The sequence below is a fragment of the Heloderma suspectum genome, chromosome 5, assembly GCF_057233095.1.
Source record: "Heloderma suspectum isolate Gila_16-S chromosome 5, 16-S_ref, whole genome shotgun sequence".
In the NCBI taxonomy this organism is placed as follows: Eukaryota; Metazoa; Chordata; class Lepidosauria; order Squamata; family Helodermatidae; genus Heloderma; species Heloderma suspectum.
The window spans coordinates 119,485,490-119,509,486 of NC_139462.1; the positions used below are offsets into that span (position 1 = coordinate 119,485,490).

General features: G+C 46.8%; 1 pseudogene across 1 annotated transcript; it reads left to right on the forward strand.

The window, feature by feature from the left end:
- Nucleotides 1–347: 347 nt before the first annotated feature.
- LOC146344314 (dihydropteridine reductase-like) lies at nucleotides 348–23,654 on the forward strand (annotated as a pseudogene). Its single transcript, XR_014792498.1, has 7 exons — nucleotides 348–439; nucleotides 1,167–1,259; nucleotides 12,587–12,683; nucleotides 14,954–15,094; nucleotides 17,068–17,176; nucleotides 21,155–21,238; nucleotides 22,086–23,654. The product of XR_014792498.1 is annotated as a dihydropteridine reductase-like (transcript).
- The last annotated feature ends 343 nt before the right edge of the window (nucleotides 23,655–23,997 follow it).

Consider the following 23,997-nt stretch of genomic DNA (forward strand, 5'->3'; position numbering starts at 1 on the left):
GCCCAACGCTTCCCTGTGAGAGCCTTATGGCCTCATTCATTGACTGGTTCCACTCCTCCGTGCGTGTTACGCACGCTTCGCCCACACGAACGAACAAGAGAAGAGGGGCCCTCCCTCGGGAGGAGACGGAGCGCCTCCCTCCGGAAAGCGCGCTGGCAGGGCAGGCCGTTTCCTCAGCCAGCCCCCGGCAGGCAGGCAGGCAGGCGGCGGCGCTGGCCTCCCCGCGGCGCGGAAGAGGTCGGTTCGCTCCTTTCACCCCGGCAGGCGGAGCTACGAAGCCGGCTTGCAAGTGCCCCGCAGGAGCTGCGAGGGAGCCGCCCCAGGCGGGCGGGCGGGCAGGCAGCGCGATGGCAGCGGCGGAGGCGCGCCGGGTGCTCGTGTACGGCGGCCGGGGGCCCTGGGCTCCAGCTGCGTGCAGCACTTCCGAGCCAAGAACTGGGCAAACGGCGTTTCGTTGTGCAGTGGCCGCCCTATGTTGCATTCGCTGCGAAGGGCTTTTCTCTCCTGTCCTTTGTCGTGAAATGTGAATGTTATTTAAAAAAAAGCACCAACGGATCCTGATTGAGTCTAGTCGGGTGGGACTACTCCAGCCTTCCCCAACCTACCAGCCAGGGATGCTGGGAGTTGTAGTCCAACACATGTGGAGGGCACTAGGTTGGGGAAAGCTGGACGAGGATGTGTACCTACTGAAATCCTTGCTCTGCCAGGAACTCAACGGCCTTGGGCAAATCACTTTAGTTGGAACTTCCACTTTCCCGTTTATGAATTGAGGCTGAAGAATGTGGGTTGTTTAAAAAAAAATCTTTGCCTGTTCAGAAATAATAGTGAGAACCTCAAACAATACTGGGGAGGTGGGAAGGGACAAAGAAGTCGTCTTCTCCCAACTGCCTTGCCCATCCCTCAGCCCTTCATTCTTCCTGCAACAAAGAGGGAAAAACAAGCCGACGTGCTTTTGGCAAGATTGGGGTTTGGGTACTAGAGTTTTATGGAGGTGTAAAATTGGCAGAGTTTGCCAACTGGCAATATTGTCAAGAAATCTGCAGCTAAAGAATGGACACTCCTGCCCACCTACATGTCTGAAACGTATTTGGAAATTATTGCATGTGTTAAAGCCAAAAAACAACTTTTAAAAATCAGGAGGGGGGGATCTTGTTGTCTTCTATTAGTAGGTGGCCAGCATTGACTTGGCAGAAAATGAAAAAGCGTGTGCCAGCATTGTGGTGAAACTGAGCAATTCGTTTATTGAACAAGCAGTTCAGGTAACTTGCATGGTTTTGTGTGTGTCCTGTATTTTTATTTGGAACAATTCAAGTGAAGTCAAGAGAATATTAGCGTAACTTCTTCTGGATCTCGACATCGAGATGAGCTACCTAAAATAACATTCCATGTATGCTAAGTTCTTTCCTCTTGGGGACGGGGTTTCAGACTCAGGCTCTGCTCCTTTCTCAGCAATATGACAGGCAGAAAGGTTGATGCAGCTCTCACCATTCACTGAATTGCCATGCTGGGAGATGCTACACTGGTTGAATTTCTATTTATCATGCAGTTGTTTAAGGTATAGTGCCAGTGTCTGAGAGAAGGGTAGAGCGAGAATGTTACTACACACCATATACAGCCTAGTTAAATGATTTATGGGCCTTGAGCACAACAGATCTAGGCCTCTCCTCTACCCATGATATATGTTGTGATATATTTTAAATACATGTTACGGTGTAATGGAAGGCATTTATTTCAGGTGATCTTCAGACCACCCACTTCAGCTCCTCGCTTGCCTTCTTCCTGCTTGTTCTCCTTTTCCTGTAATTTATTGGGTGCCTTGCCTTCTAAGAAGAGAGGTTGTTGTTGTTGTTCAGTCGTTCAGTCGTGTCCAACTCTTCGTGACCCCATGGACCATAGCACACCAGGCCTTCCTGTCCTGCGCTCTCTCCCGGAGCGTGCTCAAGTTCATATTCATTGCATCCGTGATGCTATCTAGCCATCTCATCCTCTGCCGTCCCCTTCTCCTTTTGCCTTCAGTCTTTCCCAGCATCAGGATCTTTTCCAGGGAGTTTTCTCTTCGCATTAGGTGGCCAAAATATTGGAGCTTCAGCTTCATTATCTGTCCTTCCAATGAGCACTCAGGGTTGATTTCCTTTAGGATGGACTGATTTGACCTCCTTGCAGTTCAGGGGACTCGTAAGAGTCTTCTCCAGCACCACAGTTCGAAAGCATCAATTCTTCGGCGCTCAGCCTTCCTTATAGTCCAGCTCTCACAGCCATACATTACTACAGGGAAAACCATAGCTTTGATTAGACGGACCTTTGTCGGCAAGGTGATGTCTCTGCTTCTTACTATGCTGTCTAGGTTGGCCATAGCTTTCCTCCCAAGGAGCAAGTGTCTTTTAATTTCATGGCTACAGTCACCGTCTGCGGTGATCTTGGAGCCCAAGAAAGTAAAATCTGTCACTGCTTCCATTTCTTCCCCTTCTATATGCCAGGAAGTGATGGGGCCAGATGCCATGATCTTCGTTTTTTTAATGTTGAGTTTCAAACCAGCTTTTAAACTCTCCTCTTTCACCCTCAACAAGAGGCTCTTTAGATCCTCTTCGCTTTCTGCCATTAGGGTGGTATCGTCTGCATATCGGAGGTTATTGATAATTCTCCCAGCAATCTTAATTCCGACCTCTGATTCATCCAACCCGGCATTTCTCATGATGTACTCTGCATATAAGTTAAATAAGCAGGGTGACAATATGCAGCCTTGTCGTACTCCTTTCCCAATTTTGAACCAATCGGTTGTTCCATGTCTGGTTCTTACTGTTGCTTCTTGACCCTCATACAGGTTTCTCAGGAGACAGGTAAGGTGGTCTGGTACTCCCATCACTTTAAGAATTTGCCACAGTTTGTTGTGATCCACACAATCAAAGGCTTTAGCGTAGTCAATGAAGCAGAAATAGACGTTTTTCTGGAATTCTCTTGCTTTCTCCATGATGCAGCGAATGTTGGCGATTTGATCTCTAGTTCCTCTGCCTCTTCTAAACCCAGCTTGTACTTCCGGTAGTTCTCGGTTCGCATACTGCTGAAGCCTAGCTTGTAGGATTTTGAGCATCACCTTGCTGGCATGTGAAATGAGCGCAATTGTGCGGTAGTTTGAACACCCTTTGGCATTGCCCTTCTTTGGAATTGGAATGTAAACTGACCTTTCCCAGTCTTGTGGCCACTGTTGAGTGTTCCAGATTTGTTGGCATATTGAATGCAGCACTTTAACAGCATCATCTTTTAGGATTTTAAATAGCTCGGCTGGAATACTGTCATCTCCGCTAGCTTTGTTGTTACTAATGCTTCCTAAGGCCCACTTGACTTCACTCTCTAGGATGTCCGGCTCAAGTTCAGTGACCGCACTATCATGGCTATCAGGGACATTCAGATCTTTCCTGTATAGTTCTTCTGTGTATTCTTGCCACCTCTTCTTAATCTCATCTGCTTCTGTTAGGTCCCTGCCTTCTTTGTCCTTTATCATGCCCGTCTTTGCACAAAACGTTCCCTTGAGATCTCCAGTTTTCTTGAAGAGATATCTAGTCTTTCCCATTCTGTTGTTTTCCTCAATTTCTTTGCATTGTTCATTTAAGAAGGCCTTCTTGTCTCTCCTGGCTATTCTCTGGAACTCTGCATTCAGTTGGGTATATCTTCCCCTTTCTCCCTTGCTTTTCGCTTCCCTTCTTTCGTGAGCTACTTGTAAAGCCTCATCAGACAGCCACTTGGCTTTCTTGCATTTCTTTTTCTTTGGGATGGATTTCGTTGCTGCCTCCTGAACAATGTTACGGACCTCCGTCCATAGTTCTTCAGGCACTCTGTCTATCAGGTCTAATCCCTGAAATCTATTCCTCACCTCCACTGTATATTCATCAGGGATATGATTTAGGTCATACCTGAACGGTTTAGTGGTTTTCCCGACGTTCTTCAATTTAAGCCGAAATTTTGCAAGAAGCAGCTCATGATCTGAGCCACAGTCAGCTCCAGGTCTTGTTTTGACTGACTGTATGGAGCTTCTCCATCTTTGGCTGCAAAGGACATAATCCATCTGATTTCGATATTGACCATCTGGTGACGTCCATGTGTAGAGTCACCTCTTGTGCTGTTGGAAAAGAGTGTTTGCTATTATCATTATGTTCTCTTGGCAAAACTCTATTAGCTTTTGTCCTGCTTCATTTTGTACACCAAGGCCATGCCTGCCTGTTATCCCGGTGATTTCTTGACTTCCTACTTTAGCATTCCAATCCCCTATGATGAAGAGGACATCTTTTTTTGGTGTTAGTTCTAGAAGGTGTTGTAGGTCTTCATAGAACCGATCAACCTCAGCTTCTTCGGCATCAGTGGTTGGGGCATAGACTTGAATTACTGTGATGTTGAATGGTTTGCCTTGGATTCGTACTGAGATCATTCTATCATTTTTAAGATTGTACCCCAGTACTGCTTTTCCCACCCTTTTGTTGACTATGAGTGCTACTCCATTTCTTCTAAGGGATTCTTGCCCACAATAGTAGATATGATGGTCACCTGAATTAAATTCGCCCATGCCTGTCCATTTTAGTTCACTGATTCCCAAGATGTCGATGTTCAATCTTGCCATCTCATGTTTGACCATCTCCAGCTTACCTTGATTCATTGATCTGACATTCCAGGTTCCTAAACAATATTGTTCTTTACAGCATCGGATTTTCTTTTCACCACCAGACACATCCACAGCTGAGTGTCCTTTCGGGTTTGGCCCAGCCGCTTCACTCTTTCTGGCGCTACTTGGAAATACCCTCTGCTCTTCCCCAGTAGCATATTGGACACCTTCCGACCTGAGGGGCTCATCTTCCGGCATCATATCTTTTAGCCTTGTGATACGTTCCATGGGGTTTTCTTGGCAAGAATACTGGAGTGGGTTGCCATTTCCTTCTCCAGTGGACCACATTTTGTCAGAACTCTCCGCCATGACCTGTCCGTCTTGGGTGGCCCTGAACGGCATAGCTTATGGCTTCACTGAGTTACGCAAGCCCCTTCGCCACAACAAGGCAGTGATCCATGAAGGGGAAGAAGAGAGGTGCCGTGGCTCAAATCTGCCTGGAAGCAGCCTCCTGTGCTCTGAAAGCCCTGCCTTCTAATTCTGGATAGGTGGGGTCCTTTGGAGGTTGCTTAGCAGTGAGGGAAATGCCTTCTGTGCTTGCTTAGGGGCACCGTCTTTATTGCCACCCCTTGATCAATCCAGAATTGAGGACTGAAAACTGGTTGCAGGGCTGAGGCTTGGCAAGTGCTGGCTTATATTAAGCCTTGGCCCATATATGCTTGTGTCTCTGTTGGTACAAGGGCTAAGGTGGGGCAGGGGGTTGTATTTAAATTCAAGATGAACATTCAGGAAGGACCCTAGAATATCCTTGGGGCTCTCACAGGCCCCCATGACTGTGATGTTGAGTCCCACTGCCCTTAAGCTGAGCGTAATTATTGCAGTACCTGCTCTGCATCCTTCAGTTGACTTCTGCTGTTCCCATGAAGCAAAGGCAAAGAATCCTGATTTCTCTGCTGCTTTCAAAAGCCTGGTTCTGAGGGCCAAGCTTGACATGATGGAGGCAGTCATGTTTGTTGAAGTGTCTGCCTCCCTTGAGCACAAAGCTGGGGCGAGCCCTTCGCCTTGCATCAATAGTGGTGTACAGGTGAGGGAAGCTGGTCCTTCCGCCTCTAGCCACCTCACTTCCTGTCATTTCAGGCCATTCTCCCCCTGGCTTCCAGTGTTAGTTGGGCTGGGAGAAAAGGGCTTAAAGCAATGAACTATGGGGAGGGGAGGTGTGGGAGAGTATAGCTCTCTCCTGTTACGTTCCCCTTTTGATGTAAAAACTCTCGTCCTGTGCCTCGTACTGGCTGCCTGTTATCTACCGAATGAAGTACAAGGTCTTGCTGTTGGCATATAAAGTCCTGAACAGCTTGGGACCAGGTTACCTGGAAGATCACCTTCCCCAGTACAGACCTGTGAGATTGTTAAGGAGGAGGCTTCACTGGCTGTACCGTGGCCTGCAGATTGCCGTCTTGCAGCAACACAGAAGCAGGCCTTCTCCACGGTGGCACCCACCTTACGGAATGACTTCCCACTGGCATTCGGGAGGCGCCAAATGTAGCAGGCTTTAGGTGCCAATCTAAACCCATCTGTCACCCAGGCCTTCCTGAGTGAGTGTGCTTCCCTGTTCATTAGGTATGGTGTTGTATTTGTTTTAATGTTTTTATCAATGTCCGATATACATGTTTTAGCAATTATGTATTTTCACTGTGAATAATGCATTTTCATAGAATCATAGAATAGTAGGGTTGGAAGGGGCCTACAAGGCCATCGAGTCCAACCCCCTGCTCAGTGCAGGAATCCAAGTCAGAGCATCCCTGACAGATGGCTGTCCAGCCTCGTCTTGAACGCCTTCCAGTGTGGGAGAGCCCACCACCTCCCTGGGAATTGGTTCCATTGTTGTTTTGCTCTAACAGTCAGGAAGTTTTTCCTGATGTTCAGCCAGAATCTGGCTTCCTGTAACTTGAGCCCATTATTCCGTGTCCTGCACTCTGGGATGATGGAGAAGAGATCCTGGCCTTCCTCTCTGTGACAACCTTTCAAGGACTTGAAGAGCGCTATCCTATCTTCTCAAGGCTAAACATGCCCAGTTCTTTCAGTCTCTCTTCATAGGGTTTTGTTTCCAGTCCCCTGATCATCTTTGTTGCCCTCCTCTGAACCCTCTCCAGTTGGTCTGCATCCTTCTTCAAGTGTGGTGCCCAGAACTGGAAACAGTACTCCAGATGAGGCCTAACCAGTGCTGATAGAGGGGAACTAGTACTTCCTGGGATTTGGAAGCGATGCTTTGTCAGGGTGGACACTGAGCCCATAGAATCCCAGAGTAGTTCTGATTCAGAGGAAGAGCAGTCGCTCCTGGGAGAGGAGCGTGCCCCTTTTTCCCAGGGCCCGCAGCTGACCGAGATTCCTCCCACCAACATTCCTAGATTAGAAAGTAGTCCAGGGAGTGACCCAGCGCCGATAGCAGACTGGTTGGATGCGCGGCGCAGACGCAGAGAGCGGCGCCAAATGGAGAGCGCGGAAAGGAGGCATAGCGCCCGGTTGGCGTTCAAAGAACGGTTGCGCCCAGAGGATCCAAGGGAAAAGGGGAGGGATCCTCCCTAGTCCTTATATTCAGGGGTCTGCCAGTAATTGCCTTTCAAACGGGGACCAACTGTTCCAACTTAGGGCATAGGGATGCTGCTGCTCAGATCTAGTTGCTACCTGTAGAGCTGTTAAGTTGTAAAGGAAGAATAAAGCTTTGAAAAGAATCCCTTTGTCTGCGTCTGGACTTGGCTACTGGATTAGACTGAGAGAGCCCTCCAAGGAGCCCTTGACAGCTTGGTCCCCGTTCCTCTTTTTTTTTTCCTCTCCTCTCTCCCTCTTTTCTCCTACTGCCTTATGGAGGGTGCCGGGAACCCAACGGTGCAAGCTCTGGCGCAAGAGAACCAGATGCTCCGTGATCAGATGGCTCAACTGACGGCTGCCATGCAGAATCTACAGGCAACGTTTCAACCCCCCCCCACCTCTGATTCCCCCACGCCGCAAGTGCCCGGTGGCGTTGCCAGAGAAGTTTTCTGGTGAGAAAGAACTTTTTCAGATTTTCAGGGCCCAATCAGAGCTGTACATGCGCCTTCGACCTGAGGATTTCCAGACGGAACAAGTTCGTGTGGGTTTTGTCATTAGCCTGCTGTCGGGCGTGGCCGCTAAATGGGCTTCGGGACTTCTTCTCGCTAATGACCCCCTGCTCGGGGACTATCAAGGTTTCATGACAGCCATGGCACATTTTTTCAGTGACCCCCTGCGCACGAAGACGGCTTCTCGGGAGATTCACCGCCTCCGGCAGGGCAAGGACTTCAGTTTCCAGCTACGTGACAACCTTTCGCTTGCTGATGCAGGATTTACAATGGAATGATGCCGCACTAGTGGCTCAGTTTTTGGATGGTTTGAATGACGAGATCTTAGATGAGTTGGCGCGCACGCCCTGCCGCCTACTTTGGAGGAGCTCATCCAGACCTGCCTTCAGATAGATAGTCGGCTGGAGGGGCGCCGCCAGACCCGGCGGGGCGCCGGGAACTGGGATTTCCCTCCTCCCATTCCCCCACGTTTCCTGCCTCCTTCCTCACCCCCCGCTCCGGTGCTGGGGGTGGAGGAGACCCCGATGCAGCTGGGGGCTACCCGAGCCTCACTGCCGCCAGAGGAGCTTCAGCGCTGGTGAGTTGAGCGCCCATGTTTTTGATGTGGAAGTCTGGGGCATTTCGCCAAGACCTGCCCAGTTAAATCCACGGCTCTGCTGCCTCCTCCTCCTCTCCTTCCCCCTCCTCCTCATCCCCAGGCTTGACTAGACTGCCCCCAAAGCTTGTTGGGGGCCTCCAGTGTGGGGGTCAGCTCCCCACCAGCTGGGTGCTTTCCCCAACCCCCCCCACCCTCCCATCTGCGGCTGCATGTTCACCTCCTCTCCCCACAGCGGGGTGGGGTGGAGGCACTAGCTTTAGTGGACTCGGGGGCTACGACCAGTTTCATGGATGAGACCTTCGCCCTCTTACACGGAATTCTTTTTTGGCTGCCTTTTTTGCAGCCACAAAAGGCTGCCTTTTTTGCAGCCACATCACATTGTTGGCTCATATTCAGCTTGTGATCGACAACAGTGCCAAGATCCTTCTCGCCTGTAGTGTTGTTGAGCCACATATCCCCTATCTTGTAACTGTGCATTTGGTTCCTTTTTCCTAGGTGCAGAAATTGGCATTTATCCCTATTAAATGTCATTCTGTTGTTTGCCCAGCACTCCAGTCTATCAAGATCACTTTGAATTTTGTTTCTGTCTTCCAAAGTATTAGCTATCCCGCCCAATTTTGTGTCATCTGCAAATTTGATCAGCATTCCCTGCACCTCCTCCTCCAAGTCATTAATACAAATGTTGAAGAGCACTGGGCCCAGGACTGAGCCCTGCAGTACCCTACTTGTTACCTCTCCCCAGTTTGAGAAGGTCCCATTGATAAGCACTCTTTGAGTCCGATTCTGTAGCCAACTGTGGATCCACCAGATCGTTGTTTCATCTAGCCCACTTTGAGCTAGTTTGCTCATCAGGATATCATGGGGCACTTTGTCGAAAGCTTTGCTGAAGTCAAGGTATATGATGTCTACAGCATTCCCACAGTCCACAAGGGAGGTTACTTGATCAAAAGATGAGATCAGGTTAGTCTGGCAGGACTTGTTTTTGACAAATCCATGTTGGCTTCGAGTAATCACTGCATTTCAAGGTGCTTTCAAGGTGCTTCCAGATGGATTGCTTTATCATCCGCTCCAGAATTTTCCCTGGGATTGATGTCAGACTGACTGGTCTGTCATTCCCAGGTTCCTCCTTTTTACCCTTTTTGAAGATAGGGACAACATTAGCCCTCTTCCAGTCATCTGGCACTTCCCCCATCCTCCATGATTTCTCAAAGAGAATAGACAGCGGTTCTGAGAGTTCTTCTGCCAGTTCCTTTATGACTCTAGGATCCTTTATGACTCTAGGCCCTGGAGATTTGAACTCATTCAAAGTAATTAGGTGTTCCTTGACCATATGCCTATTGATCTCAAGCTGCAATCCTGCCCCTTCAGCCTGTACTTCGCCTTTGCCAGGGGGGTCATAGACCCTCTTTTGGGAGAAGACTGAGCCAAAGTAGGAATTGAGCACCTCTGCCTTTTCTTTGTCATCTGTTATCGTTTTGCCATCTGTATTTAATAGCTGAACCACCATTTCTTTCCTCTGCCTTTTACTATGCACGTAGCTGAAGAAAGCCTTTTTGTTGCTTTTTGTTGCTTTTGTTGAGTCGGAAGTGACTGACCGAATAAACAACAACAACAAATTACTACTACATCATGCTTCCTTAAAACATTGGCTGTTTGCTTTTCAAAAGTTTCATCCTCATCTTCTCCTTGGTTGGGTGGCCGGTAGTAGACTCCGACCACCAGGTTCCTTTTATTCTTTGCTCCATTTATTTTGATCCAGATGCTCTCGATGGGGCTACCAAGCTCATTCTCCTGTATTTCTGTGCAGAGATATGTATTTTTCACATACAGTGCAACCCCACCTCCCTTTCTGTTCCTCCTGTTCTTTTTGAACAAGTATATCCTTCAATTGCTGTATTCCAGTCATGAGAGTCATCCCACCAAGTCTCAGTTATACCTGTCAAGTCATAATTTCCCTCCTGTATTAAGAGTTGATGTTTGTTCTGTTTATTTCCCATACTCTGGGCATTAGTATATAGACATCGAAGACGATGTGCTTCATAGTCTGGCTTTCTTCCTACATGTGTCTGAAGACTATTATTGGGCGCTATCAGAGCTGTTCTCTCCGTTGCAGTGCCTGCGCCTACGTCCATTGTTACCCCCAACATTACATCTCCCTTCCCCGTGGGATTCAGTTTAAAGCCCTCCTGATGAAGTTCTTCATGCTGTGGCCAAACACATTCTTCCCGTCCTTTGTGAGGTGCAACCCGTCCCTTGCCAACAGCCCATCTTCCAGGAAGTATAGCCCGTGGTCCCAGAATCCAAATCTCTCTCGTTGGCACCACCTTCATAGCCAGTCATTCACCCGGAGTATTTTTCATTCCCTTTCTATCCCTCTTCTAACTACTGGAAGGATGGATGAGAAAACTATTTGGGCCCCAAAGTTCTTGAGTTTCCTTCCCAAAGCTTCAAAGTCTGACGTGATTGGCGGTATCATTTGTTCCCACATGGAAGAGAAGAAAGGGATACCTGTCAGTGGTAAAGCCACTGTGGTAAAGTGAGTGCAGGCAACCTTTCAATCACATCTCTGATTTGTCCTCCCGGGAGACAACATACCTGGTGAGTCCACGAGTCTTCGTGACATACTTGGGTCTCGATCCCACGCAGCAAGGAGTCTCCCACTATCACTCTTCTCTTCTTCTTGTTGTAGGCCTGGGTTTCATCGCCTCTATTTGACTGACCTTCAGCCTCTTGCTCACTCTCATGTAGGTTCCCCTGTGATTCTTCCTCTGCAGGCTGTCCTCCAGTCTCATCCGCAAGTACCTGGAATCGGTTCCACAGCTCCACTGCTTCCACTGGTGCAGAGTGGCGTCTAGTTCTTCTTCTCCTAACTGTCACCCTTTTCCAAGGAGTATCCTCTACTCCATTTTTCTTCACCTCAGCATTTCCCACTTCTGCCTCATCTTGCTGTTGCTCTTCAAGCTTCTGGTCTTCCCTTTGCTGCTGTAGTTCCCCCATTCTGTCCAAGAACGCTTCGTGTTCTCTTATTCCCTGGAGCGTCGACAGTCGCTGCTCCAGTCCACTTACTTTTTCTTCCAGCAGCGTGATCAACTTGCACTTGTTGCAGGTGTAGGCCATGTTGTTCTCAGGCAAGAAAACAAACATTGCACACACCTTGCAGGTCACCACCACTGGAGAGTCCTGTCCTTCCATTGCCTCTTTTCCCTTTTTGTGTCTGGCTTTGTGATTGTTCTAGACTAGCCTGTGCCTGCTCCTCTACTCAGTAGAGGTTAAAAGCAGAGTTCCACTGGTGTGGAGTTGTGTGTTACAAGACAAATAAATGAAAAAAAGGTAGTTAAAAAATAAAATAAAATGAAAAAAAAAAAAGTAAAAAAATAAAAAATAAAAAAAATGTATTTAGATTCTTTTGTAAACCGCTTAGGGCACAATCTTCTGGGGATAGTCAGCCACCTCCAAACTCGGAAGTGACTGACTATCCAATGCGGGGCGAGTGGAGCACGGAGGGGATCTTCTCATCTGAGCTCTGCCCACCCTGCATTTGTGGCCAGATGGCCGATTTTGGCTGTCGAGCCAGGGCGCCTCAGAGTGGGGGGGGGGCTGGACAGCACGCTGTCCCCTCCCTGCCCCCAGGAACACGCCCTGTTTGGCCGCTCCACACCGCCCTTACGAATGCAGAGCCAGGGATGAACCGTGCCTCCTATAAGGCGGCAGGAGAGACTGTGGAGAGTCGGTTTTCTGGGAACCAACCTTGGAGTGCTGGCTCTGAGCTCAGTTCCCAGAAAATAAAAAATCCTGTGGCCATCTGGATGCTGTTTAGCAGCCATAGGATTGCACCCTTAGAGATATTTTTTTAAAAATGGTAAGTGGTATATACATCTACTAAATAATAATTAATCATAATTGAGCAGGGCAGCCAACCAGTTCTCTGTGTCTACTTTGGCCCTCATTGAGATGTAAACCTGTGTCTGAGCTGTGCCACTTCAGACAGCAGGGTGAGGCTCACATGCCCGTTCCACCACACAGGAATATAAAAAGCAAGATGTGAGGGCAAAGCCTTGTAAACTGGCTTCTCCCCAACATGCTAATCATCTATGGACAGAGACTTTCATTTTTTTTCTCTTTTGTTATGGTTGAGCATCCAGTCATGCAAGCTTCCACCTGCAGACTGAAGTTGTGCAGCACAAGGACCGTTTTAGTACTACACTGAGAACTAGGCCTGAGAGCACCAGTATGTTCAGTCTGAATGTTTACACATTCCAGGCCATTTTCTTGCACCAAATCTTCATGTTTACATGTTTAAAGGTGACAGCAGATGTTGAGAAGCTCCTGGGTGAAAAAAAGGTTGACGCCATCCTTTGTGTAGCTGGTGGATGGGCTGGAGGCAACGCAAAAGCAAAACGTAAGCAGAAAACTCATGAACGCAGCTGAAGAAGTTCTTTCCGCTTTGCCTTTTTTAGTAGCTGTCAGAATGGCCTCTTTCCATTCATACATGCACAGGGAATGAGTACAAAAACTCCATCCAACCTACATTGAAATCTGCCGTCCTATACACACTGACCTGGAAGTAAGTCCCGTTGAACTCCATGACGCTTACTTCCCAGTAGACATGCATAGGATTGTCCTGTCAGGATCATTTCACTACATTAATTTTGTCAATAGACGCCCCAAAGATGTGTTAAATCAGGGATGACCAACTGACTCTGGGCTGTACTCAAAACGTTTTTTTTTTTTTTTTTGGGGGGGGGGGGCTATTAAACTTTTATCAAGGCATGTAATGTTTTACCTGAGGACAAATGAACTCTGTAACTGGGAAGCCTTTTGCTGGATGGCACCAACTTCTTTATGGCACTTGACTGGAGTTGTGGGAGGTGGGATCAGCTTGGGTGGCAAAAGGTATTTCTGGTCCCTGGAACACTGGTGTTCTCCCTGCTCCCCAGGATACAAAGTCCGGTCCATCTGTATTTTAAGAGTATGCTTAAAAATGGGACAGTGTGAATGCAGCAAACAGCTGTTTGCAAACACATGTGCCACACGTTCGTTAGGAGTCGTGATGGATGAATAGTAAACCTGGGTTGCAGCTCATATTTCTCTGGAAAGTTCCTGAAGAAGATTTTTTAAATAAATTGAGAGCTATATCATATTCAAATAAATGTAGTGCAGCCCAGGTCTATCGTGGCACTCTCCCCATGGGGAGGGAAAGAGGTGTGCAAGAGCCTACCAGGCTGAGAGTTCTCTCCAGAACACAACGCATGAACAGGCCTTTCTGAATACTTAGGTCCAGTGAAGAGGCTTTAAAATCCTCCATGTGAGGATGTAATTGGCCTGGTGGGAACCATACTGATGGTAAAAGAAAAAAAGCCTGGGTTATTGCGCTTCCACAGGTTGCTTCTGGCCTCTGAGTAGTTGCACCAGTTGAAAGTCTGCTTTTCTCCATGGAGCTACATCCCTGGGGAGGCCCCGTGTCATGGGCTTCAGAGCATCTGGAGACCTGCCTCACATGGAGAATTTTAGAGTAACTCAACTAGGCCTCCGTTGAACCAGGCCTTTGTCTATCAGCTTGCTTGATGTTGCCCTGCTGCTGCTGTTGCTGCTGCTGCTAAATAAATTCCAAGACCAACCTGTTTTGCCATGTTATGAAGATGCATTACCATATGCAGCAATTTTTTGTACTGGAATTATATTTGAACTGCGGCTGAAAACACATTTTCCCCATGTTTTTGCAACATAGATTATCCACAAGCTGGCATTATTCTGTTCTGTCTGGCATTAAAAAAGATCAAAGTTCATGGGATGTTTTCCCCGTTTTTAGTGGTTTGGGGCTTGTTTTTCATTACATTCCAAGGAGTTAGTAAATAGTGTCTGAAATAAAAACCAGTTTTTTTACATAATGCTACAAAGCACTTTCCAGTGACCATCACTGCAGGCATTAAAGACTTCAGGGCAGATTGTTATGTTCATATATTTTTAAAAAGCACATGAGACCATCCCTCAAAGAACGAACTCATCCTTGACGGGTCTGTAAGCCTGAAGCCTGAATCTAATAATTCTCAGGTGCTCAGTGTCCAAAACAATTGGCCCAGTTCTGACATAATGTTCCTGGTTCAAGAAACTCTTGGGTTTTATTTTGGATCAGGAAAAGGTTTGAATGCATTCTCCTCCTCTTCTTGCATGCCTGGCTTCAAAGAAGGCTTCCTTGCTTGTTAAACCACAGCTTCCTGTGATATCTGAACCACAAGATTGTGGCTTGTGTGTTTCCTACAAACCAGGTTAAACCTGATCTAGCTTATGCAAGAATATGCTTATATGGCTGGCCATATTTTCCCCCAATGGAAAGTAAATTGGATAGAATCAGGCAGAATGTGGATTGGGACCACAATATTCATGTTGGATACTGAATCTCCTAGATTACTCTGGCATACCTAGGAAAGCATGCATGATGCAGTCCCTAGTGGCTAATGCTAGGGAGATCTGACCCTGTAAACTGGTTGGGATTTTTTGAAAGCTAGTTCTGCTGTAGAACAAGGACAGATCTGACAAACCAAAGGAGAAAAGGTGGATCTAACAATTCCAGCAGACAGTTGGTTATGCAGGTAGCAGATTGGAGAAAGGAGTAATACGTGTTGTTGCACTCTTGATGTCTAAATATACCCTGTAACTTTTGTCCCCCAGCTGTATACAAAAACAGTGACCTGATGTGGAAGCAAAGTGTTTGGACATCAACCATTTCTAGCCACTTGGCCACCAAGCACCTGAAGGAAGGGGGCTTGTTGACCCTGACTGGGGCAAAAGCAGCATTATCTGGAACCCCAGGTAAAATATAAAATATAATGCTGGTGTTGTTTTTTACTTGGTCAATACTCTTTATGCTCTTTAATTATGCTCTTTATTTACTCGTATCTGAGAAAATCCAGCCTTGGGTCTTCCAAATTGTCATGCACTGTTGGCTATTGAAATCTTCTTGGAGGAAATTTGCTAAGAGCTTTCACGCTTGAATGTGGCAAGCTGATAAAATGCTTTGGATGAAATGTTTCTGTATATTTAGATTTACTAAGTGCTCTATAGCTTGAAAAAGCACAAGGCTTATGGTATGCCGCTTGTTTCAGAGTTGTGAGACAAGATAAGACTAAGGTCATGTTTGGCTTCCTAAACGTTAGCCATGACTCTGCTTGTTTACCTTGGATTCAACGTTTAGCCTGCCTTGTTTCAAGGACAAATGAACTTCAACCTTCTTTGTCGATAGTTAGAAAATAGTCCTGGTCATCTTTGTTTCATGTACAAAGAAAGTCTCCCTGCAAAAGAGAGTCTGGAAACTGTATAGTAAACTATAGGCAGGACTCTGTGTAATTTATACTAAAAATTCAAAAAATCTGCCCAGGGAATTGAAATTCTGCACCAAGAAACACTGATTTATGTGACCTGAATAAATTATGTAAATTATGTGAAGAGGTTTGCATAATTTGTTCTGCTTTTGCTAATCGTAGGAAGCGGCAGGGTCCTATGCAAGGAAAAGATGCCTGCTGTCCCACCACTGGAAATCTTATTCAAGGCACTTCCTGGCTTTGAGAATTTTTAGTAGGCCTTGCCTGCATACTTTCAAGGATACCTTCATAGCCATAATGACTAGCAGCTTTAAGAAATGAAAGCTGAGATTCTCATAAGTGAATTGTTACCTGGTACCTGAATTGGTGCCTTTTCTGTACTTGTACAGAATCAGAGTCCACACCGCCCTGGTAATAGGCAAGTAGAGAAGAAGGGGAGGCATTGGCAATATCTTGTTAGGGAAGCAGCCTAAGAAATAACTTGGGATGTGATCGTAAACACGTTTGCAACATGATCCTATATGCATCATTTCTTGGAAGTAAGCTCCACAAAGTTCAACTAAGTGTGCATAGCATCACGGCTGTGCAGCACAATCCTAAACACATTTACTGAGAAGTCAGGTTGAATCCTATGTACACTTACCTCTGAGTGGGTCCCATTGAACTAAGTGAAACTTACTTTCTGAATGAACAAGAGAGGGCTGGAAGTACACTTAATGGAATTTAAACACATGCTTAACAGCACAATCCTGGGTGTGTTTATCCAGAAGTAAGTTGCACTGTGTCCAGTAAGGTTATCCCCTAGTAAATGTGTTTAGGATTGCAGCCCAAGTCTCACTCCAGCTGAACTTCAATGGAGTTTAAGAGTGTTTAACTTTGGCTGGGTTGTGTCCTTATTTGATAACATCGATATAAATTATTTTTGCTGTGCATTCTGAGGTCTTTATAATAGTTGTGTCTCAGTATGATTCCTGGGTATGGATAAAAATAAACAGATGGGGGCTCTTCCTGCCCCCTGACTGTGCATACACTGTAACACTTCAACCCAGGCTGCAGCATGTTTACTGCAAGATCCGTACAGTGGTATCTTCCCAGTCTACACCATCTGTCTCCGTCTGAATATGGGGTTGGTATTTCAGGGTCAGGGACATGCCTCCAAGGGTTACCACCTGCAGAGCCCCCAAACAAGTGACCCATTGAGAAACCATTTAAAAAATGACGTATTATGGAAACATTAACAGTGCTTCATTGTATGTGCCAGCCTTCTCTAACCTGGTGCCCTCCAGTTGTTTTGGACTTCAACTCCCATCAGCTCCATCTAGCATAGCCAGTGATCAGGAATTCTGGGAGTTGTAGTCCAAAACATCTGGAGGGTACAAGATTGGGGAAGGCTGGAACATGCTGTCCTTCTTAACCTTAACCCTTTTTACTGTACTGGAGTGTGTTTTTTCTCCTTCCTTTTAGGAATGATTGGCTATGGCATGGCCAAAGCAGCCGTCCATCAGCTCTGTCAGAGTCTGTCTGGTTCAAACAGTGGTTTGCCGCCTGGGGCTGCTGCGGTTGCTGTCCTCCCGTAAGTAGTTGAGTGTTTGCCATCTGGTATTGCCTGCTTCTGTTTTTAGCAGGAATCTACCGGTGTGCCAAGTGCGTGCAGTGTGTCTAACAAGCCACCTCTTAAATCGGTGAAATCTAATCTGTTTGAACACTTGGCCCAGCAACTTGAAATTGCACAGGATGAGTGACAAGGAAAGGAACCAGATTTCCTGCCTGTTTAATTTTATTAACATTAAATTTTACTTTACTAAAGTCATGGAGGAAGCAATCCAATGGCCGCTAGACAGCGGCTAGATAGCCATAGGATATGCTGTTTTCCGGGAGCTCGCACTCTGAGGTTGGTTCCCAGAAAACTGACCTCCACCCACTTCCACACTGCCTCAGAGGCAGCACAGAACAGCCCCATCCTCCGCATTCACAAGAGGAGTGTGGAGCGGCCGGAAAGGGGCGTAGCTGGGGGCATAGATTCTTCCCTCCGTGCTCCCATGGCTAGACAGCTGCAATCGGCTATCCAGCTGAAAAAGCAGGGCAAGAGAAGCACAGAGGGAATGATCCCCTCCATGCTTCTCCTGCCCTGCTTTTTAAGCTAGACAGCCGATTGCAGCTGTCTAGCCATGGGAGCATGGAGCGGGGAGGGAGGCTGCTGTACGACACATAGGATGTGTCGTACAGGAATCTACGCTGTCCTCGCCCCGGAATGCCCCCAGCCACGCCCCTTTCCAGTCACTCCACACTCCTCTTGCAAGTGCGGACGACGGGGCTGTTGTGCACTGCCTCTGAGGCAGCGTGGAAGTGCAGGGAGGTTGGTTCTCCTGGAACCAACCTCAGAGTGCGGGCTCCGAGGCCGGATCCTGGAAAACGGCTAATCCTATGTCTGTCTAGCCGCTATCTAGCAGCCATAGGATTGCTCCCTAAGGGTGCAATCCTATGCATGTTTAGACAGAAAAAAGCCCTACAACTCCCAGCATCCCCCAGCCAGCATGGGGAATGCTGGGAGGTGAAGGACTTTTTTGGATCTAAACATGCATAGGATTGTGCCTTAAATAATCTGAATTCAAGCATATAATTACTTTAACATTAATGCTCTTTTTGTGCCGTCTTGCATTAATTTATGCTTGTTTTGTGTGGTATAGCAGCAAAGAGATGGAGCTATAAATTGGGAAGTCCCTAGTTCAGACCTCAGTTCTACCATGAACTCATGAAGGAGCCTTAGGCAAGCTACTCCCCCTCACCCCCAATTCCCCTATCTACAAAATGGGATAATATTTTCGTTATAGAGACTAGATAAGTCCTCTTCAGGTGTTCTAAATCTGGGGAGAGTAAACACGTGAGGAGGGGGAGTGCACTAGCCCCACCCCTCAGTCTGCACTTTTGTCACCCTCTACGCGTGGAAGGTGACTTTGTGAAGAGGAGAGCCTCTTAGACATCTGAAGGGGCTCTCCACACAATTCTGATTTTCCAGCATTCCGGATTGTGTGGCAACAACCCCCTCCCCAAGGATAGAGGGGGCTCTCCTCTATTTATTCCCCCCCCCAGATTTAGAGCACCTGAAGAGGACTACATTGTTATTTGAATATATGGGATTCATCAAATATGGGGGGGGGGAATTATCTACAGACCACAGGCTGGATCAGGCACACTGCTTAGTTTCATCTGGCTCACAGAGCCATGCTGTACCAAAAATGAGGCCTCCCCTCAAATGGATGCCTTTGAAAGCACAGGTGTCAGTTGGTTTCCATCCCCAACACTCTCCGCAGGTGGGAGGCTTCTGAGCACTGGGCAAGTCCTCACCTGAGGAGCGATGCCTTGGAAAGCACAGACTGGATGGCTGAGAGGTGGCCAAGTCAAACTTTTGAAGTTTCCCCTTCTCTGCAGGGTGGGCGTGGGCTGCCACACAGAATAATACAACAAAACAAGGGGGTGGGGAACTGGGGTGTCTCCTCTTCTGTCTGCATAGGATTTGTTGACATTCTACAGAATCTTGTTTCATTCCTAAAAGCTGGCTTATCCACAGTTATTTTATAGCATAGATGAATTTAAGATAGATGTTTCAGTTTGATGCAGCTGTTTTAAAAATGCTTTCTATAGTGACTTTCAGCTCAGGTCTGTGACCTGGTTCGCACATAATGGCAAGCCACTATGGATGAATGTCTCCTTGGGGGTCTCCATCAGAACCCATGGCCTGTTTTCAGGTTGTGGGTGGCTAACCACCTCAACAACCCACCCTTGCTGAGTATGCACGTATTGATAAGCTGCAGCACGCTTCCACCATTCTCCCATGGATAAATTCACCCACAGATGCTTCTCGTTACAGCTGAACCAGCCCCATGTGTGGTTACTCAGAATGAGTCCCTTCTCCTGTGTAGGCATGTTTATGATTGAAGCCTCAGTTCTTCTCCACTGTTTATCTGGTCATGAATGTTATGTATGTTAATTCTTCTGGCTTTGCCTAGAAAAAGGATTTGGTTCTCATTCTTCAAAATATTCCTAACAGCATATCAGGTATATGTTGCTGCTATGAGGGTAAGATTGTATTAGTTTAGGTCTGATGCTTTCCTCTGAAAATAATGTTTAATTAGCACTTGTTCCTGGACATCTGTGTGAGGACTGCAGCTATTGTGTATTTACATGTTATTAGAACATACTGTCTGTCTGAGTGGCAAACGATCTATAACAAGCAAGCATGTGTAAGTAAGTCCCATAAGGGAAACTGAAAAGCAGCTTTGGAATGACAGAATTTTAAGCAGAGTAGTAGCTGAGGGGAGGAAGAGGAGATGGAGGGGCTTAATCCTTTCTCAGCCAGGTATTTTTCTCACACACACACACACACACACACACCACCACCACGTGCACTGCTTTTAAACATGCACCCTGTGGAGGGAAAAACAACTGGGAGAGAAATTCCTATTGAAATTCCTATTGATTAATATACAGCCAGCTTGTTTTTGTTTCTGCATATTATTTATTTATTTATTTATTTATTGAATTTATTAATTGCCCATCTGGCCGGTCACCCGGCCACTCTGGGCGATGCACAATAATACAAACAGTTTAAAAACATTAAAACATCATTTTCTAAAATTTCCCTAGCCCACCCCAAATGCCTGCCTGAACAACCAAGTTTTCAACCTGTGGCAGAAGCTCGTTAAAGAGGGGGCGTGGCAGAGTTCCCTAGGGAGGGAGTTCCACAGAGTGGGGGCCAACACAGAGAAGGCCCTCTCCCTTGTCCCCACCAGCCTAGCTGTCCTGGCTGATGAGACAGACATAAGGCCATCTGAGGCTGATCTTGCTGAGCAGCCTGTCTGGTGTTGCTGGAGGCGCTCCTTGAGATAGGCTGGGCTGGAACCATATAGGGTTTTAAAGGTCAAAACCAACACCTTGAATTTGGCCCAGAAAACAACTGGTAACCAGTGCAACTCCTTCAGCACTGGAGTGATGTGATCACGCCGGCGGCTGCCTTTAATCAGGCGAGCTGCTGCATTCTGCACCAGCTGCAGCTTCCGAACCGTCTTCAAGGGTAACCCCACGTAGAGCGCATTACAGTAGTATAGACGAGAGGAGACCAGGGCATGTACTACCAATGGCAGCAGATGGTCGGGAAGGTAGGGGCTCAGCCGCCATATCAGATGGAGTTGATACAGCGCTGCCTGGCTCACAGCTGACACCTGAGCCTCCATGGACAGCTGGGAGTCTAAAATGACCCCCAGGCTGCGGACCTGGTCTTTCAAGGGTAGCCATACCCCATTCAACACCAGGTCAACATCTGTCAACCTCCTCTTGTCTCCCACCAAAGGTTCCTCGGTCTTGTCAGGGTTCAGCTTCAGCTTATTCCTCCCCATCCAGCCATATTCACTAAGAAGGCTAGATTTTAATTAAAAAATAATATCCTGCCACTGTCCTGTACTGAGCATTCTGTGTTGTGGTAAAGAAGAACTGCGGGCAACATTTATCAGATGCACCAGTGCACAAGTGATGGGCTTATCTCTCTTTATCCTAGGGTTACCCTGGATACACCGATGAACAGGAAATCCATGCCTGATGCAGACTTCAGCTCCTGGACGCCATTAGATTTCATTGCTGAGTGAGTAAGCAGAGACTTCCCTGCAAAATGGCTGTTGCCTGAGATATTGCTATTTGAATCCCTGTGCCTTGGAAATCTACTTAGTGCACACTGGCCCAGATCCTCAGTGAATTAAAGTAAAGGTGTGTGTGTAACCCTAGGTGATGTAGTGTATTTCTATGCATGATGAAACAGTATACCGGGGTGGGCAACCTTTTTGGCATCGAGGGCCAAATGGAGTGGCAGGGTCAGGGGCCGCATACATGCACACACAGGCACACTTCCATCCACCTCTCAGCATCCAAGGGAAAAGTGGGTAGCCCCGCCCGCCCAGGCAGGCCACACAGAGAGCAACAGAGCACCTCATGCGGCCTGTGGGCCACAGGTTGCCCATCCCCTGCATTGTATCCTCTGCAGGATCCCTGCCAGTGAGGACCAAGCTATGTATACATGGGAATAATAATAGTTTACCTCCTTGTGGCAGGGTCCTGTCTCCTATTTATGAAGCTCTGTAAAGTGTCATGTATGTTAGTGGCAACCAACAACAATAATTTTATTATATTATTTTATTAACAAGTCCTGTGTAAGACTGAATAGGCACAAATCAAACATTTTAAAATGGAAACATTAGGGCCACAGTCCTAAGCACACATTAGGAGTAAGCTCCTTTGAACACCATGGGACTTACTTCTGAGTAAACATGCATAGGCTTGCACTGTAAAATCTGTTGTGAGGAGCACTGGACATGATATCTTTGACATCTAAGTTCTACACTGTATTTATGTAAAAGGCAGATCAAATGGTATTTTGAACGTGAAGCTGCAGAAATGGAATTCAGTCACAAAGTGTTGTTTATGTTTTTTAACAGGACTTTTTATGACTGGGTCACCGGAAAAAACCGGCCTGGCTCTGGGAGTCTGATCCAGGTGGTAACTACAGGAGGAAAAAGTGATCTTTCAGCTGCCCACCTGTGAGCTGAGATTGACATTCTGTGCAAGCAACAGCAGAATTATTGAGATGTCAAGCGCGTGTGCCGTTTGCGTGCTCATCTTCTGTTTCTGCCAGTTGGGTGATCTTATTTGGTGAGAAAGACCTGAGGTGGTGTTCGTGTTGCTAGATGTTGAGTCAGCTGTACTTCAATTACCAAAAGGTCTTGTATTTAAAGTAGGGCTGTGAGTTGCAAGATTCACTAATAGCCTAATTTTACAGCACTATTCTGCAGAATGACTGTGAGCCTTAAAAAAGCAAATCGTGATACCAATGGGTAAAATTGTAGTTAATGCTATGAAATGCATACGTGTATCTGTTGCAGAAGGCTTGCTTGGGGGATTTTCTGTATTTCTGTGAGTTGTCATCTTGAATGTTATCCAAATGGACTTCTCATCAGATGTGTTATGAATTGTCATATGTTAACCTCGACCAAAGATGCAATCCTGCTACCCTCCCTCCCGAATATCCTTTCCTCTCTCAAAACGTTCCATGGAATGCTGTGAAACAAAGTAAAAATAGTGTCTGTTCCTAATAGTACCACTTCAGGAAGAGGGGAGAGAAGGTTGTGTTGGAGTACTCCCTAAACAAGATGTATAGAACACGTGTGCATGCACACACAGAGCTTTTCACTTGAGAAGACATCCAAGCATTAAATCCCTTACTTCCAACTTCAGTCTGAAGTAATTACGGTCTGTCTAAATGCATGGAGAAGTGGATGTTTTGGGGAATCAAGCTTGTAAGACAGAAACATTATTTTGCCTTAAAAGCTATTAAATACTTGTCAGCACAGCCTGTACGTTCCCTGATTGTGAGCAAGACCATCATGACTGTGAAGAAGGGTTCTGTTTGAAGAATATATTGGTGACTGAAGCCTCATTATATAGTGAAAGAGGCCTAGCCAGATTTTCACATGTGTTTATACACAACGGCAGCCACTGAGGCATTTTACTTGCAAGTAGACCCTGCCAAGGAGAGGGAGGGAACACATCCTTCCTCATGACCAATAGGAGGGGGGGCAGCTCAGTCAGCACTCTGCAAGCTCGTGATTGTTGACCGACTAGCAATTCCTGCCGGCATCAGTGGGCCATGCTGGGGTGTAGTTAGCCATTTGGCAGCCATATATTTGCACAATGTTGATTGAGTGATTCCCTACCTCAGCCTTCCTCCAACCTGGTGTCCTCCAGATGTGTTAGACTACAGCTCCCATAATTCCTATCCATTATTGGAGTTGTAGTCCAACACATCTGGAAGACAGCAGGTTAGGGCTGCTGTGAGTACTAATGGGGTCTACCCACCAGCAAACCATCTCACTGTCTGTACTGCTGGTTTATGGATGTATCTTGTGTGACCTCATAAGGTGATCTTTAAAACCTGAAATAAGAGAGTGCCCTAAAGTAGCCGTGGTTCTTTTATTATTAATGCATTAAATGTTGTGCTAAATATGTTGTTTAGGAGTCTGCCTGTCATAAGGTGTTTTTTTTCTTAATATGGTCTTGGATACCCTACTATCATCAGATACACTCTTGTGAGTTTGTCTTTGAAGCAGGATGTGACCTTTCCTAACACCATTTTAATGATAGACAAACTGGGACTGGCACAAAAACAGCAAAGTTGCTGGCCCTCAAGGTCAGACAACTGGAGCAGAGGGTTTTTCAGATTTTCTTTTCACCACCAGACACATCCACAGCTGAGTGTCCTTTCGGCTTTCGCCCAGCCGCGTCACTCTTTCTGGCGCTACTTGGAAATTCCCTCTGCTCTTCCCTAGTAGTATATTGGACACCTTCCGACCT